Here is a 7,210-nt window from a genome sequence, read left to right on the forward strand (position 1 = left end):
ATAATTTTATATTAAACTATTACTTAGTAAGCGAAGAATACTATTATAACTTAATTTATTATTTCTACTATATTAAGAAGTAAGAGAAGAAACTATAATAAATACGAAGAATATTACGAAGAAATTAAGCGATAATAAAGCTATTATTATTAAAAATACGACTTAACTATTTAAAATCTTATATTATATACTCTCTATAATTTTATATTAAATTATTACTTAATAAGCGAAGAATACTATTATATCTTAATTTATTATCTCTACTATATTAAGAAGTAAAAAAAAAACTATAATAGATAAATATAAAGAATACTACGAAGAAACTAAGTAGTAATAAAAATATTATTATTAAAAATACGAGTTAACTCTCTAAGATCTCACATTATATACTCTCTATAATTTCATATTAAATTATTACTTAGTAAGCGAAGAATATTATTATAACTTAGTCTATTATCTTTACTATAATAAGAAATAAGAGAAAAAACTATAATAAGTAAATACGAAGAATATTACGGAGGAAATTAAGCGGTAATAAAATTATTATCGTTAAAAATACGGCTTAGCTCTTTAAGGTTACGTTATATACTCTCTATAATTCTATATTAAATTATTATTTAATAAGCGAAGAATATTACTATAATTTAATCTATTATTCTTATTATATTAATATAATATATTACTATAATAATATTATAAGAGAAGAATTTACTATAATAATTATAGCTAATTAAGTCTCTATAAAAAGAATATTAAATAATATATATTTAGATAAATTAAAATCGTCTAATATCTTACTCTAATAGCTATTTTATTATTTAAATAATTTTACTACGATAGAAGATAATATAAGATTTACAACACTAATTAATATATTATCTTTATTTCTTTTCGATATTATTATAAGCGTATTCTTAATATATCTCTTAGCTCTATAACTAGCGAGCCTTAGCGAAGATATTCTCTATTATATTATATCTTCTTTTTATCTATATAATTCGATATCTTAGTTATCTTATTTAATATATCTATATTAATATTATATCTATATTAATTCTAATACTATAATTAAGATTAATTTACTTATTTTATTTATATTAATAAATAAATTTAAAGAAACGCGCTAATAGAGGCTTTAATAAGAAATTAAGTTAAGTTATTATATTTCTAAATAAGTCTATTAAATAGATAAATCGATTTTAAAGAGTTTAAATAGAAATAGCGAAACAATCTCGATAAATAGTAGTTAAGAAATAAAGAAGATATTAAATTATTTATATAGCTAGCGAATCAAAAGAAATAGTTAATATTATCTTATATTTTTATATTTAAAATATATATTAATAGTATTACTTATAACTTTATATATTATAATATCTAAGAGTTTTAATAAAATCTTAATTAGATAAGAAACGATCGAGTTATAATTAATTTAAAATATTATTCTTTAAAACTTTTTTATATATAACTTCTCTATAAGATAAGAAACTCTCTAAGCGAAGTAAGTATACTCGAAAAACTACTATTTAAAGTACTTATAGTCTTCTTAACGTCTTAAATAATTAAGAAATAAGTATATTAAACTCTTATAAAGAAATAATCTTATTTTAAACTTTATAGTAAAAATTTTTATTCTTAATATCGAATAATTTCGATACGTTTTAAAGAAACTTTATTATTCTCTAGTATATCTAATATTCTTAATATCTATTCTTTTCAAAGTATTTAAACTTCTCTTTACTTTATTTTAAATCTTCTTTTTTTTTTTTATAATAAAGTTTAATATCAAAAGAATAAATTAAATTAAGACTTTATTTAAGTAAATTAAATTTTAATAAATATTAATTCTATTAGATAATATACTCTAATAAGTTAAACTTAATAGAAATATTTTAAAATATTCATTAATATTTTATAATTATAATATTAGATTAAGTATTAATTTAACAAATTTATAATTATATTAAATAAAATTTATTAGAAGCGAGATAATTTTTAAAAGATTATTACTCGATATTATATCGTTATAATAAAAAAGAATCTAATTATAAATAATTTATTTTAGATTTATAGAATAATTAAGAAGATAAATTAACTAGTTTAAGACTTTTAGAAGAATATAATTTCTCTATAGCGAAAAGTTAATAATCTTAATTTATAGTTAATAAAAGACTTATAACTATTCTTAATTAAGAAGAAATATATATCTAGATATTTAAAAGAGAAATTAATTAAGATTTTAGATTTATCTCTATTTATCGATAATATTAACTTTATCTAAAATAATTAATTCTTTAAAATAAAATAGAAATTTAAGATTAATAGCGATTATTATCTTATTAAGAACTTTAAAATAATTTATATAGTCTTATAACTCGATAATAAGACTATATAATATATAATATATAGAAGACTTTAAAACTTTATTAATTTATATTAATTTTTTATTAAGATTATAAATAAGTTAATTAATATTTATAAGAATTTAAATTAATATAATAATATATTATATAATATATATACTCTATAATAAAAAATTTAATTCTTTATTAATTTCTATTTAGATTTTATTTAATTAGATATTATTCTTAATATTAATAAAACTCTTATATTAGAAAATTATCTTTTTAAGAAATTAAAAAAGAAATTAAAGAAGTTATAATAGATTATAAAAGATTTTACTATCTTAAAGACTATAAAAGAATATCTTTAAAAACTAAATAACTTATAATATACTAATTATAAGAATTTTAAATTTATAAAGATTATTATTAAGTTAATTATAATATAAATATTAATAATAATATTCGCGATTAATATATATCTTATATTTATTATTAAATTTAATTTAAATATAATTATTACGTCTCTAAATATTATAATTAATTTAAAATTAAGAAAATTAATATACTATAATTACAATAAAAAAGATTACTATTAAAAGAACTATATAATAACTATTTAAATCGAGATTAATAAAAAGACCTTTAAGAAAGTATAACTTTACGCGATAAAAATAGATAAAGAATTCGAAATTAATAACGTCGATATTACGAGTAGCGACGATTTTTCTTTAAATTCGAGAAATAAATAGTCTCTTTTAAAGTTATAATAAGAGATACTTATAAAGTATATCTAATAGATACTCTTAATAACGCTCTAGTACGTCATTCTTTTTATATATAAATTACACTTTCTTTATAAGAAAGAATTTATTTATTTAAGAACTCTCTTATAAATAATAAATATATCGATACTTATATAGTTATAAATAAGTTCTTAATTCTTAGTAATATATAAAGTCTTATATTTAAAATTACTCTTACTATTATAATTTAAATTATTAAGAGATTATAATAACTAGATTATAAAATAATTAATTATATACTATTTACTTTCTATAATAATAATAAAAAGACTATTAAGAAGAAATATATTTAATATTAATTATATTATTAAAATATAATATAATAATTAAAAAATCTTAAATAAATAAATATAAGATAGTTCTTAATATATTATAAAATAAGATACTCTTTCTATTCGATCGATATAATTATAATAATAATTAAATATTAATAATAAACGAACTTTCTTTTCTATTAACTTCGAAGCTTCAACTATTTATATTATCTTATCTCTTATCTATTATATTAAAATAATAAAGCTCTCTCTCTTATTTACTTATAATAATAAGATTAATTTAAATATTTTTTTATTAAATAAGAATAAGAATAGTAAGAAGTTTAAGTTTATTAATATCGCTAAGATTAATATAGCGATTTACTATTAACTAGCCTCATAAAAAAGATAATAAACTATTTATATTAATAATAAATAAGATCTATAATAACTCGTTAATATTATATATATCTTCTTATTATTTAAATATCTCGCGAACCTTATATATTAATTAATAAACTCTATTTTTATAACTTAGAAAAGAAATATAAAAGATATTATAATTTTAATTATCTTATTTAGATTAATAATATTAATAAGATTAATTCTAAAAAGATAAAATATAAGTTATCTACGAAGTATTATAACTATCTAAATATTTTTAATAGAATTAAGATAAATATACTTTCTCTTATATTATTCTTATAATTATAAATTAAAATTTAATAATAGCTTTAATAAAATAAAATTTTCGAAAAGTAGAATCTATTTAATATTAGAATATAAATTAAAATAGATAAAGAAGTATCTAAATAAATATCTAAAGAAGGAATTTATAATATTAAGCTATATACTATTTATCTTATTTATTCTATTCGCGAAAAAGTTAAATAAAGAATTATATTTTTATATAAACTATCGAAAGCTAAACGCTATTATTAAAAGAAATTAATATTTAATTTTATTAATAGATAAGATTTTAATAAGAATTTAGAAATATAAATATCTTACTCGATTAGATATTATAGTCGCGTTTAATAAACTATATATATATCTCGATAGCGAGAATTTTATTACTTTTATTATCTTTCTTAAAGTATATAAATATTAAATTCTTCTTCTTCGATCTAATTAACGACTTAATTATATATTAATAATATATAAATAATATTCTATTTAAATATCTAAACGACTTCTATTAGATCTATCTCGATAATATATTTATTTATAATAAGATAAAAAAGAAATATATTTAATACGTTAGATAAATTCTTTAGAAATTAAGAAATATCGACCTTTAGATAAATATTCTTAAATACGAATTTTATATTTAGAAAATTAAATTTCTAGATCTATTAATATCTATAGATAGAGTTATAAATAAACTTTATTAAAATCTAGATTATTATTAAGTAAATTATATCTATTAATCTTAAAGAGATATAGATCTTTATCGAATTTTATAATTTTTATTAATAATTTATTAGAGATTTCTTTAAAATAGTTAAATTTATAATAAAACTTATAATAAAGAAGATTATATTTAATTAATTTCTAGTATATTAAGAGATCTTTTACTTTCTTAAAGTCGTTATTATTAAAGCTTTAATTCTATATTATTTTAATAAGAATAAAAAAGATTATTTTAGAGATTAACTCTTTTAACTATATTAATAAAGATATTCTTTTTTAATATAATAATAAGAAAGTACTTTACTCGATAGTCTTTTATAGTAAAAATCTAATCTCAATTAAATATAATTATTAGATCTATAATAAGAAATTATTAATAATTATTCGCTATCTAGAATATTAACACCCTAAATTAAAATATATAAATATCTCTATTAAAATCTTTATCGATTATAAAGAATTAATATATTTTATTAAGAAAAGAAATCTTAGTTAACGCTAGACTCGATATTTAAATATATTATTAAAATTTAATATAAAGATTATTTATTAATTTAAATCTTAGAATATTAAGATAAATATATTTATATAAATAGCTAAATATAAATTAATTAATTTTAAAAATAAATAATTACGTTAATAGTATTAAATAATTCTTATTTCTAATTAATTAAAATTAAATAGCGAATATATCGATATATATATAATTAATAACTTTATTTATTATAAGATAGTAGAGATTAATAAAAAAGATAAATATTATATAAAAATTTATAACGCTATCGTCGAAGATAAGAATAAGTTTTAAGAAATTACTCTTAATAAGTACTTTATATAAGACGAGATACTTTATTATAAGAATCGTTTATAAATATTTAATAATATATATATCGATATTATTCGAGAGATATATAATTAATTATTCTATAACTATCTCGAGATAGTATATATTTATAAACTACTTAAAAGAAAATATTATTAACGAGATATAAGAACTATTATAGCTATCTATATTAAGAATTACTATATCTATTAAAGAATTAAAATATCTTATAATTAAGAGTATAATTTATTATAGTCTCTATTAATCTTATAAAAACGATAATAAGATATATTAATTAACTTCGTTATAGACTTATTTATATTTAATAACTATAACGCTATTTAAATAGCGATTAATTAATTTATTAAGAAATATTATTATATAATCTATTTTAATATTAATAAAGATATTATCGCTAAGAAGATAGTTAACTTACTATTTAAGAAAGTATTTTATTTATATAATTTATTAATCTTAATAATATTATGAATTAAGACTCTTAATTTATAGCTATTATATAAAAGTCTTTTTATATAAGAGATTAGATATTATAGTTAAGCTATTAATAATCTTTTATTCTAAAATTAATAAATAAATTAAATAAGCGAATTAGAATATAAAGCGTTATTTTTAAATATATTATAATTATATATAGAATAACTAAGATAAGATAACTATCTATTATCGAGTTCATCGATAATAATACTATCTTATTAACTATTAATATTCTTATCTTTTCTTATAAATAAGAGTTTTTATTCTTAAATAACTTTTAATTTAAATATTATCGACTATAAGATTATATATAAGCGTCTTAATATTACTTAAACGAAGAATATTATAAATTATATAAAATAAGTTTTTAAGTATATTTAAAGTAATATAAATCGCGTTTAGAAGACTATAATTATATAAGTTAATAAGTATTAATAAAAGATTACTTTTTAAATAGACGATAAGATCTTTTTAAATAGTAAGAATATTATCTTTAATCGCTCTTTTTATAAATTAAATTATAAGAGACTTAATTTATTTAAGATTATAGATCTTATAAAAATCTTATATTATCTAAAACTTTTATTAAGTATAAGAATCTATAACGTCTTTTATTTTAATCTCTTAAGTCTTATAATAAATAACCTCTTATTAGAATAGATAAATTCTTCATTAAAATATATTACTATTAATAATTAAATCGAATAAATTATTAAAGAAATATTTATCTTTAAATTAATCTATAGTTATCTTAAGTATAAAGTTAAATAAAAAGATCTCGATAATAATCTTATCTAATATAATACGAATAACGATAAATTCGAAAATTGCTAGAATCTAATAGACAACTTTTATAAGCGATATTTCGAAGAGTCTTATCTATAAAGAATTAACTAATAAGAATTTCGAAACTATCTCGAATATCTCGTTTTTAATTAAATTAAAATTATTCGATATCTTTATAATAGCCTTATTTTTTTTAAAATCGAGAATCGATTTCTTAGACCTATATTAATTAGAAATTATCTTATATATAGTCTTTCGCGTAAGAATCCTCGTTATTAATATAATCTTTAA

Source organism: Letharia columbiana, assembly GCF_014066305.1.
Source record: "Letharia columbiana isolate WasteWater2 chromosome Unknown Sc0000015_s0, whole genome shotgun sequence".
Lineage (NCBI taxonomy): Eukaryota > Fungi > Ascomycota > Lecanoromycetes > Lecanorales > Parmeliaceae > Letharia > Letharia columbiana.